Here is a 12,084-nt window from a genome sequence, read left to right on the forward strand (position 1 = left end):
GTGTGTTAGTTTTTACCACATCAATATGTTGCATGTTGCTAATCTTTTATAATATATGATGGAATGATATGTCAGTATTTTTTATAATATATAATATATGTTGGGATGATAATTTGAATTGGAATTTTTTGTTATATGGCGTGTAGATAATGTTTTGAAAAAAAAGATTGAAGCCATGTCTTTTAGGAAATAACTCTCTAGTAATATGAAAAGAAAAAAAACAGGAAAAGGATAAAGAAATTGCCAAAAGTTTAAGAGGATCTCTTAATAATTCTTTTTCGAAAAACAAAGAGTCGGTTGAAAATTTGATAGAAAATAATGTTGGTGAAGAGTTACAAGATGTTTGTGATGAGTCTCATGATCGTTGGGATTTAGGTACTATTTCCCCCCGCTGTATATTTTTTCTTCAAGTAATATAACATGGGCGTGAAGGCCTAGCCCTCCTTAACTATATATTTTTTTAATACATGCTTGTGTATTGAAAAAATGCATATTTTGAGCATTCGCACAGAGCCCCAAAAAAGCTCAGGATCGGCCCTGATCACTGTTATTGTTCTCAACTTAATCACCTATTATTAGATGTAGAGTTTTATTGTAAAAAGCCCCAAAGATATAATTGTGGACTTTCCAAATATAAATTGTATGCATGGCAGAATGACACACCCAAACCCGGAATGTCCACTAGGACTCCGAATCAAGCTGTGTTGGCCGACACCTGGAAGGTGACGAAGCTAAAAAGTGTGATGGTGTGGAAAATTGTGAATAAATTTAAACCTAAGAGTGCCTAAATACCAAAGTGCAATGGGGAGCGAGAATGAACCCACTTCACACGTGATGTTAGAGCATAAGCAAGTGCAGAAAAATGATATAAGAATCGTACCCTCGAAATAGATTCTGATACTAAGAATCGCCGCGAGTCTTTGGTGATAATAAAACTCAACTAATAATACCTGGAGGGTGAAAACAAGACAAGGGTGAGTGACCATGTAAGTAAATTTCTAATAGAAAACATATAACACAAGTAATCCCTCGTTACAACTGAAGGATGATTCATTTCCAACAACAACACCTTATAATTTCCAAGGAAATCATAATGTACCACAACACAGCATCTCAACAATAATATCAAATAATCATGTGATTAATATCTCAAATAGTGCACAAGTCGGAATCACCTCTAGTGACCTATACGACATATTGATATCTCATCACATATCTCATCGGTTATGGCTAGCATATAATAGTCGGAGTCACCTCTAGTGACCTATACGACATATTGATATCTCATCAATCATGGCTAACACCGTATACTTACTTAAATTTACGTAAACTTACCTAAACTTACCCGAACTTACCTGAATGTCCTACGTTCACCTTTGCACTTCAGAGCACTCACAGTAACACAATTATATATATATATATATATATATATATATATATATATATATATAATGCATCATATACGAATTATAAACTTATATGCATGACATTCAAGGCATAATCTCGTTTAAACATATTTCTCGAAAAATATAAAGTATATAAATATATACTGAAAACCAAAAGCTCACACACATTGCTCAATTCCTTAAACAAGGCTATTGTCTCAATTATATAATCTTATTTCTTATATGGCTGCATCTAACATCTTGCTAGACTGCCTACGTACCCTAAATAAGGATCAAGCCATTCGTAGTTCATAATAATTTTTTATAGTAATACGCATATGGATATATCACGATGAAATCTAAACTGAACCATCTCATAGTATTTTATAACTTATAAATATATATATGTCATGGCATAAGTTTCTCAGTTTTATTTAAAAGCATTTATAGAATTATCAATCATGAAACATAAGATGAGCAATGAAAGATCCACTCACCTGGAGTCCACGCTACAAATTCCTAGCACGAACATCAAGGCGTCATAAACGATCGGCGCCAGTGACCAATTATCAAACCATATCTCAGAATTCTCGTTGATATAATACATGACTTACATCGCATATAAGTCTATGCAATTCGGTCCAGAAGATCCACAAATCAGATCTTTGATCTGTAACTTCCAAGGATCCACATTATGCTTCTAGAACAACATATTAAAGTTTCAAAACGATCCAACGGTCGGATCTCCGCCAATTGCCAAAACCAAGTGGCAGTTAACATTTTATTTTACGAACTTACAAATCCAATTCGAGAAGATTTATAAGTCAGATTCCCAATCCGTAAGTTTCTATATTACTCAAATATTATGAATAATAATCTATCAAAGTTTGATGACGATCCAACGGTCGGATCATCGATTCATATAATGGCCTATTAACGTATCTTAGAGAATTTTGGCTCTAACGATCAATCTATGTCATTCACTTCTCAAAACTGAATTCAAGAGATCACATATAGTCTAAAAATTGCATTGGCGGCCCTCAGGCCACTCGCTGCTGCACCCGTCGCCGTGAGTGGCGGTTGGCTGCCCCGGCTCGCCGGAAAATTCTACTGTTTTTAAAAATTCTCAAAAATTGCAGAATTTAAGATCTCAAAGAGAGGAACAACTTTCATACCTTTGGCCAAGGCCAATTTGGCCTAGAAGGGCTCCAATTTCACCAAAACCGTACGAAATCCTTGATTTTAGGTGTTTTCAATCCACCTCCAAAAAAACTCTGCCGTCCTAACCATTTCTTGGGCTTTGTTCTAAGCCTCAAGAGGAAGCTATGGGTGGTGGCAATTGAAAGAAATTGCTTCAAAAATGGAAGAATTTCGAACACCCATCCACCGCACCACCAGTGCGTTTTTCTCATCTTTTAACGCCAAACTTTCCAAATTTTGGGATGTAATAGGTAGAGGAAAGGCTAAGGAGTTGATTGGTAGAGGTGCAAGGTTGTAAAACGCCGGAAAATTGGACGTAATTCTGTCAAAATTAGGTGTGGGCATCGCCGGGTCGAAGCGGGTCACGGGTTCTCCCAACCCGTTTCTCCTCTTTTCCTCCGCTTCTCACCCTCTCTCTCCTTTCCTCCTTTCCCTGTTCCGATTGGTCTGTCTCACTCTCTCTGTCTTCTCCCAATTCGACCCTTCTCTCCCGGAGCTCTTCCGCTTCTCTGGTTGGGCAGTTCTGCCAAATCTCTTCGTCTTTTTTTTCTTCCACCAGCCACGCACACACATACATAACCTCCTTTCTTCTCATCCCAGCCATCCATTTATTTCTTCATTAAATATGGGCCGTCCACTTTCATAAAAGAAATTCCAGATTTTACTAAAATTATAATTCCTAAAATGTCCAAACTTCAAATGTTAATAACTTCTTCGATATAGCTCAAAATCACAAACCGTGTGCGCCCACGCGTCCGTAGCGACGAGTACTACGAGGATATGCCAAGAAAAAAAAATCTTAGGTGGCACGACATAGCAATTAACCTCGAACAAAGCATGTGCCTTAAAGGGTATTTTCGTAAATTCATGCTTCTATAATTTATAAAATAATAAAATTTGAGACGAGTTGTCACACATAATATATTCTTCAACATATTCTCTTTGAATTATATTGGATTGTAAGAGTTTGAAATAAAAACAAAGTTTTCATAAAATAATTGAAATAACATACAGGCCCCTAAAATCAACAAAATGTTGAATCGATCCTTAAACTACAAATTGTGAAGAAAAACAAGAGAATAAACGAATAACAAGATCAACACACCCAATTGAATTAAATTGGTAAAATAACAGTTATACTAACCATTCTTTGTTAATTACACAAATCCACTAAAAACACATTAACCTCAACCCACCAACCAAATTAAGAAATAGTCATTCCTTGAATAGCAAAAAACAAAAAAACAAAAAATATGCGAAGCACAAATATACATCATAAAAAACAGAATAAATAAACAAACAGTTAAGGTTGTTTCATGTAAGTTAGTGTGCTTTACTATTCTTAATCGTACATTCTTCTATTTTATGTCTATAAATTAAAGAGCAAGGAGCAACATTGAAGAAAACACAAAATAATATAATTTATTTCTTAATTTGGATATAAATATTTTTCTTGTCATGGCTAAATCCAATTCATCAGTTGGCAGAGGATCTTCTATGATTTCCATAATACTTGTACTAGGGCAACTGATGGCCAGCTTTGAAACCACAGGTATCTCTCTCTCCCTCTCTCATGCTTCAAAACTAGGGTTCTATATATGGCAGTCGACGTAAGTAAGATTGTTTTTATGACTTGTTTTAACGCACTACTTGTTATCATTTAGGAACATCATGTTATCATAAAAACAATAATAAGTTCTTTCAAATCTAGATGCCCAAATTGGTGTATGTAATGGAATGATTGGCGATGACCTACCAACCCAAGCAGAAGTTATTGCTCTCTACAAAACATATAAAATCCAGAGAATGAGACTCTATGATTGAAACCAAGCTGCTTTGGGTGCCCTTAGAGGCTCTAATATTGAGCTCTTGCTAGGCGTGCCAAATGATAACCTTCAAAACCTTGCTTCAAGCCAAGCCAATGCAAACACATGGGTGCAAAACAATGTGAGAAACTATGCCAATGTAAGATTCAAATACATTGCGGTAGGAAATGAAGTCAAGCCCTCAGACTCATTTGCCCGATTTCTGGTCCCAGCAATGCGAAATATTGAAAAGGCGATTTCTCTTGCTGGCCTTGACAAACAAATTAAAATTTCCACTGCCATAGACACTGGAGCACTTGGAGAAGCCTATCCTTCGTCAAATGGCTCATTCAAGTCAGAATATAGCTCACTTTAGCAACCCAATCACAAATCGCCATTACTTGTTAACTTGTACCCGTATTTTATTTACAGCAGCAACGCTCGTGATATTCGTCTTGATTATGCTATTTTCATATCTCCATCAATTGTGGTACAAGATGGAAAATTTGGTTATGATAATCTTTTCGATGCCATTTTGGATGGTGTTTATGCTGCCCTTGAGAAGGTTGGGGGAGGGTCATTGGAAATTGTTGTATCAGAGACGGGCTGGCCATCAGCTGGTGGAATGGAAACTACAATTGATAATGCAAAGACATTACTTACACTTGATTCAACATGTGAAAGAAGGGACTCCAAGAAGGCCAGCAAAACCCATAGAAACTTATATATTTGCCATGTTTGATGACAATCAAAAGACACCAGAACTTGAGAAACATTGCGGGGTTTTTTATCCCAAAAAACAGCCTAAATACCCATTTATTTTCAATTAATCATAGCTAGGTAAATGTACATTATGACAATAAAGAGTTACCATGTATCATGTACCCAAAAAGCGGTCATGTACAACCAAATAGTTTCATAGGATTATCAAATTCTCTATAATTTTGCATGTCGTGTTTAATTATATGATAATCAATACATTAAAACTGTCAATATAATATAGGGTTCTTAAATTTTTAGAAGTAATCTTATGCCCGTGCTCATTCTATTTTGTAACGAAATACTACTTTTCTTGATACACTTGATGTCTATTAACAGAAATGCAGAAAGAGCACGTATCGAAGAAGAAGAGAGAGAAGGGAATTAGAGAAAGAGAGAAAGTAATTGATTACATTGATACTGAATTAATATTTACAACTATGACAATATAGTTTATATAGCCATCATGACTAGCTTGCAGCCTAAGCTATTTAACTAACTAGTCCTATAACAACTCTAACAACCTTTCGGCACGTGGATATTGCCAACATTCCCCCTCAATCTCAACTGTTACTCTATCAAGTGAGAGATCTTAAGGTGGGTGGAGAAATAAGACGAGTACTGGGCGGCAATATCAGCAGTGATTAATTTTCCGACAACAAACTCCCTACAGCAGCCCGCTAACAGATGTGTAAACATTCATTTACTTGTTCGAACCAAATGTATTATAAGCAGACGTCCACCACGCGCTGCCGTTACTGCCCGGGAGGTCACGACATGGGCAAGTTGAAACCAGCATGACAAGAATCATCCTGAACTTGGGATCCCGCAGCTGCAATCGTCATTTCCACTAGAGTCGCGGGCACGAAAAGTGCCATTACCATTGCGTGAACCCTCATTGGGGGTGCACTCTACAGTTTCACAAGTGAACTTTTCGGAGGCGGGGGAACATCCGGTTCGGCCCCAAAAGTGGCCTCTCCATGGATTCCGAGTGCCCACATATCTGCTAGCTTGGGGATATAACTTGAAACCTGAGGCTGGTTAGGGTTCCAGGCCAAACCACGTAGGGGAAGCAGTTTGAGATACGAATTTCGTTGCATATGCACCGCCTGTTTGCAAAGTAAGAAATCAACAATTGAACTCATTTGCAAAGATCATATTTTTTATCATATTACTTAATCACATGATGTGTTAGTCGAAATGCACGTAGTTATATTACTAGACCTGGCATTCGTGTCGTGTTTTTCGTGTTCGTGTCGTTTTCATGTCATACCCGATATCTTAACGGGTCGTGTCGTGTAACACCCGTTAAAATAAACGGGTAAAATGATCCGACCCGAAATCGACCCGATAATATTAACAGGTAATATGACCCGACCCGTTAAGGAAAATATATTTTAAACCAATAAATAATCAAATGAAAAACATAATACTAAATAAGTATATACATTCCATATTATCTCATCCAAAACATAAAAACGCAATTTTGTTTTAAGTATATTTTCGCTTACCTAAAGTCTTTAATAATTTTTTAATTAATGTAGAAGTGTAAAAAAATATAGAAAAAAATATATAAATACTCGTAATGACAAGCTTTATAACTTCCATGAAGAGCTTAACTTCGAAATTCGCCACTATAATCATATAAATCATAGATTAAAATTTAACTGTTGATTGTTGTTTACATTTATGCTTCATTGTTCTTATCAAATTTCGTTTTTTTAGATTTTCTTTTTCGAAAACATGATCTATTAGAGGAAGCAAGTAGATGAACAGTTTGGATCGTTGATATTATATTTAGAGTTTTACGGTTAGTGAAAATATTGCTTGATGTTTATAAAGTTTCTACAAATTATATGACATTGACTCATATTTCAGTTAACCATAAATATCGAAACGTGATATCATCTTCTTACATCCGCCAAATGATCATGTTTTCAAAAAATAAAATTTTAAAAATGAAATTCAGTAAGAAGAATAAAGCGTAAATGACAATCGACGGTTAAATAAATTTAATGTTTCACTACTACAAAATTATCTATTGCGAGCGGTCCAAAAACTTTTTTCAACGATCCAACCATCAAACATATTTGTACACATTCCAAGATTGCATACATAAAAAATTGTAAAAAACAAACTTTTAGAGATTACGTAACGGAACAAAAGTTTTCGACGGTTATAAACGAAAAATCACAATTTAACGGTAATTTTAGCTCCGATTTTGATGATTTTTAACAGATACACTCTTCGACCCTATAAGAATGTAATGAATCAATTTGATCTTTAATTTAAAGTATTTACACTAGTGGATACCACAAAAACTAATTTTATACTTAATAGATGTATAATATTAACTCTAAGTGTTTGTTTAATCTACCGTTTTGACGCAATATGCATTATACGAAACTTTTTTCAATGATCCAACTGTCAAAATTATTTGTACACATTCCGAGATCGCATACGTAAAAAATCGTAACAAACAAACATTCAGAGATTACGTAATGGAACAAAAGTTTTCGACGGTTATAAACGAAAAATCACAATTTAACGGTAATTTTATCTTTGATTTTGATGATTTTTTACAGATAGACTCCTCGACCTATAAGAATGTCATGAATAAATTTGATCTTTAATTTAAAGTATTTACACTAGTGGATATCACAAAAACTTATTTTATACTTAGTAGAAGTATAATATTAACTCTAAGTGTTTGTTTAATCTACTGTTTTGACGCAATATGCATTATACAAAATTTGTTCAACGATCCAACCATCAAACTTATTTGTACACATTCCGAGGTCGCATACGTAAAAAATCATAACAAACAAACATTCAGAGATTACGTAAAAGAACAAAAGTTTTCAACGGTTATAAACGAAAAATCACAATTTAACGGTTATTTGAGCTCTGATTTTGATGAGTTTTTACAAATACACTTCTCGACCCTATAAGAATGTAATGAATAAATTTGATCTTTAATTTAAAGTATTTACACCAGTGGATACCATAAAAACTTATTTTATATTTAATAGAAGTAAAATATTAACTCTAAGTGTTTGTTTAATTTACAGTTTTGACGCAATATGCATTCTACGAAACATTTTTCAACAATCCAACCGTCAAACATATTTGTACACATTTCGAGATTGCATACGTACAAAATTGTAAAAAATAAACATTCAAAGATTACGTAACGGAACAAAAGTTTTCGACGGTTATAAACGAAAAATCACAATTTAATGGTTATTTTAGCTTCGATTTTGATGATTTTGTACAAATACACTCATCGACCCTATAAGAATGTAATGAATAAATTTGATCTTTAATTTAAAGTATTTACACCAGTGGATACCACAAAAACTTATTTTATACTTAATAGAAGTATAATATTAACTCTAAGTGTTTGTTTAATTTACCGTTTTGACGCAATATGCATTATACGAAACTTTTTTCAACCATCCAACCGTCAAACTTATTTGTACACATTCCGAGATCGCATACATAAAAAATCGTAAAAAACAAACATTCAGAGATTACGTAATTGAACAAATGTTTTCGACGGTTATAAACGAAAAATCACAATTTAAGGGTTATTTTATCTCTGATTTTGATGATTTTTTACAGATACACTCCTTGACCCTATAAGAATGTAATGAATAAATTTGATTATTAATTTAAAGTATTTACATTAGTGGATACCACAAAAACTTATTTTATACTTAATAGAAGTATAATATTAACACTAAGTGTTTGTTTAATTTACCGTTTTGAAGCAAAATGCATTTTACGAAGCGTTTTTCAATGATCCAACCGTCAAACTTATTTGTACACATTCCGAGATCGCATACGTAAAAAATCGTAAAAAAAAACATTCAGAGATTACGTAATGGACAAAAGTTTTCGACGGTTATAAACGAAAAATCACAATTTAACGGTTATTTTATTTCCGATTTTGATGATTTTTTACAGATACACTCCTTGACCCTATAAGAATGTAATAAATAAATTTGATCTTTAATTTAAAGTATTTACACTAGTGGATACCATAAAAACTTATTTTATATTTAATACAAGTATAATATTAATTCTAAGTGTTTGTTTAATCTACTGTTTTGACGCAATATGCATTCTACAAAACATTTTTCAACGATCCAACCGTCAAACTTATTTGTACACATTCCGAGATCGCATACATAAAAAATCATAAAAAACAAACATTCAGAGATTACGTAACGGAACAAAAGTTTTCGACGGTTATAAACGAAAAATCACAATGTAACGGTTATTTTAGCTCTGATTTTGAAGATTTTTTACAGATACACTCCTCGACCCTATAAGAATGTAATGAATAAATTTGATCTTTAATTTAAAGTATTTACACTAGTGGATACCACAAAATCTTATTTTATACTTAATAGAAGTATAATATTAACTCTAATTGTTTGTTTAATCCACCATTTTGACATAATATGCTTTCTACGAAACTTTTTTCAACGATCCAACCGTCAAACTTATTTGTACACATTCCGAGATCGAATACATAAAAAATCGTAAAAAACAAACATTCAGAGATTACGTAATGGAACAAAAGTTTTCGATGGTTATAAACGAAAAATCACAATTTAACGGTTATTTTATCTCCGATTTTGATGATTTTTTACATATAGACACCTCGACCTATAAGAATGTAATGAATAAATTTGATCTTTAATTTAAAGTATTTACACAAGTGGATACCACAAAAACTTATTTAATACTTAATAGAAATATAATATTAACTCTAAGTGTTTGTTTAATCTACTGTTTTGACGCAATATGCATTCTACAAAACTTTTTTCAATGATCCAACCGTCAAACTTATTTGTACACATTCCGAGATCGCATACGTAAAAAATCATAAAAAAAAACATTCAGAGATTACGTAATGGAACAAAATATTTCGACGGTTATAAACGAAAAATCAAAATTTAACGGTTATTTTATCTCTGATTGTGATGATTTTTTACAGATACACTCATTGACCCTATAAGAATGTAATGAATAAATTTGATCTTTAATTTAAAGTATTTACATTAGTGGATACCACAAAAACTTATTTTATACTTTATAGAAGTATAATATTAACTCTAAGTGTTTGTTTAATTAACCGTTTTGATGCAATATGCATTCTACGAAACGTTTTTCAACAATCCAACCGTCAAACTTATTTGTACACATTCCGAGATCGCATACGTAAAAAATCGTAAAAAACAAACATTCAGAGATTACGTAATGGAACAAAAATTTTCGACGGTTATAAAAGAAAAATCACAATTGAACGGTTATTTTATCTCTGATTTTGATGATTTTTTACAGATACACTCCTTGACCCTATAAGAATGTAATAAATAAATTTGATCTTTAATTTAAAGTATTTACACTAGTGAATACCACAAAAACTTATTTTATACTTAATAGAAGTATAATATTAACTCTAAGTGTTTGTTTAATCTACTGTTTTGACGCAATATGCATTCTACAAAACGTTTTTCAACTATCAAACCGTCAAACTTATTTGTATACATTCTGAGATCGCATACGTAAAAAATCATAAGAAACAAACATTCAGAGATTACGTAACGGTACAAAAATTTTCGACGGTTATAAACGAAAAATCACAATTTAACGGTTATTTTAGCTTCGATTTTGATAATTTTTTACAGATACACTCCTCGACCCTATATGAATGTAATGAATACATTTGATCTTTAATTTAAAGTATTTACACTAGTTATTTTATACTTAATAGAAGTATAATATTAACTCTAAGTGTTTGTTTAATATACCGTTTTGACGCAATATGTATTCTACGAAACTTTTTTCAACGATCCAACTGTCAAGTTTATTTGTACACATTTCGAGATTGCAAACTTAAAAAATCGTAAAAAACAAACATTCAGAGATAACGTAACGGAACAAAAGTTTTCGACGGTTATAAACGAAAAATCATAATTTAACGGTTATTTTGGCTTCGATTTTGATGATTTTGTACATATACACTCATCGACCCTATAAGAATGTAATGAATAAATTTGATCTTTAATTTAAAGCATTTACATTTTTTTATATACGAGTGATTGTATATATATATTTTTACATTTTTTACACTTCTACAATAATTATTATTAATTTTTCCCTCAAATAAAAAACATTATTCATGAGGGTTTGAAGGATTTTAAAAATCTAAACGATAATATAAGTGTAACAATTATCTATTCGTAGAGGAATAATGATAAATCACGTGTCACATCCCGGCCCGGGGAGGATCACTTCCCGGGCCCGTTCCACCACCGTAGCACGATATTGTCCGCTTTGGGCCCCGACCACGCCCTCACGGTTTTGTTTCTGGGAACTCACGAGCAACTTCCCAATGGGTCACCCATCCTGGGAGTGCTCTGGCCTCCTTCTCGCTTAACTTCGGAGTTCCTACGGAACCCGAAGCTAGTGAGCTCCCAAAAGGCCTCGTGCTAGTTAGGGATGAGAATATACATTTAATGATCACTCCCCTGGGCGATGTGGGATGTTACAATCCACCCCCCTTAGGGGCCCGACGTCCTCGTCGGCACACCACGGCCAGGGTTAGGCTCTGATACCAAATTGTCACATCCCGGCCCGGGGCGGATCACTTCCCGGGCCCGCTCCACCACCGTAGCACGATATTGTCCGCTTTGGGCCCCGACCACGCCCTCACGGTTTTGTTTCTGGGAACTCACGAGCAACTTCCCAGTGGGTCACCCATCCTGGGAGTGCTCTGGCCTCCTTCTCGCTTAACTTCGGAGTTCCTACGGAACCCGAAGCTAGTGAGCTCCCAAAAGGCCTCGTACTAGGTAGGGATGAGAATATACATTTAAGGATCACTCCCCTGGGCGATGTGGGATGTTACATCACGAGTGTTT

At 33.9% G+C, this 12,084-nt stretch overlaps 1 pseudogene; it reads left to right on the forward strand.

Moving 5' to 3' along the window:
* Positions 1-4,043: 4,043 nt before the first annotated feature.
* On the forward strand, positions 4,044-5,220 carry LOC126600475 (glucan endo-1,3-beta-glucosidase, basic isoform-like; annotated as a pseudogene).
* Positions 5,221-12,084: the final 6,864 nt, after the last annotated feature.

The sequence above is a fragment of the Malus sylvestris genome, chromosome 14, assembly GCF_916048215.2.
Source record: "Malus sylvestris chromosome 14, drMalSylv7.2, whole genome shotgun sequence".
Lineage (NCBI taxonomy): Eukaryota > Viridiplantae > Streptophyta > Magnoliopsida > Rosales > Rosaceae > Malus > Malus sylvestris.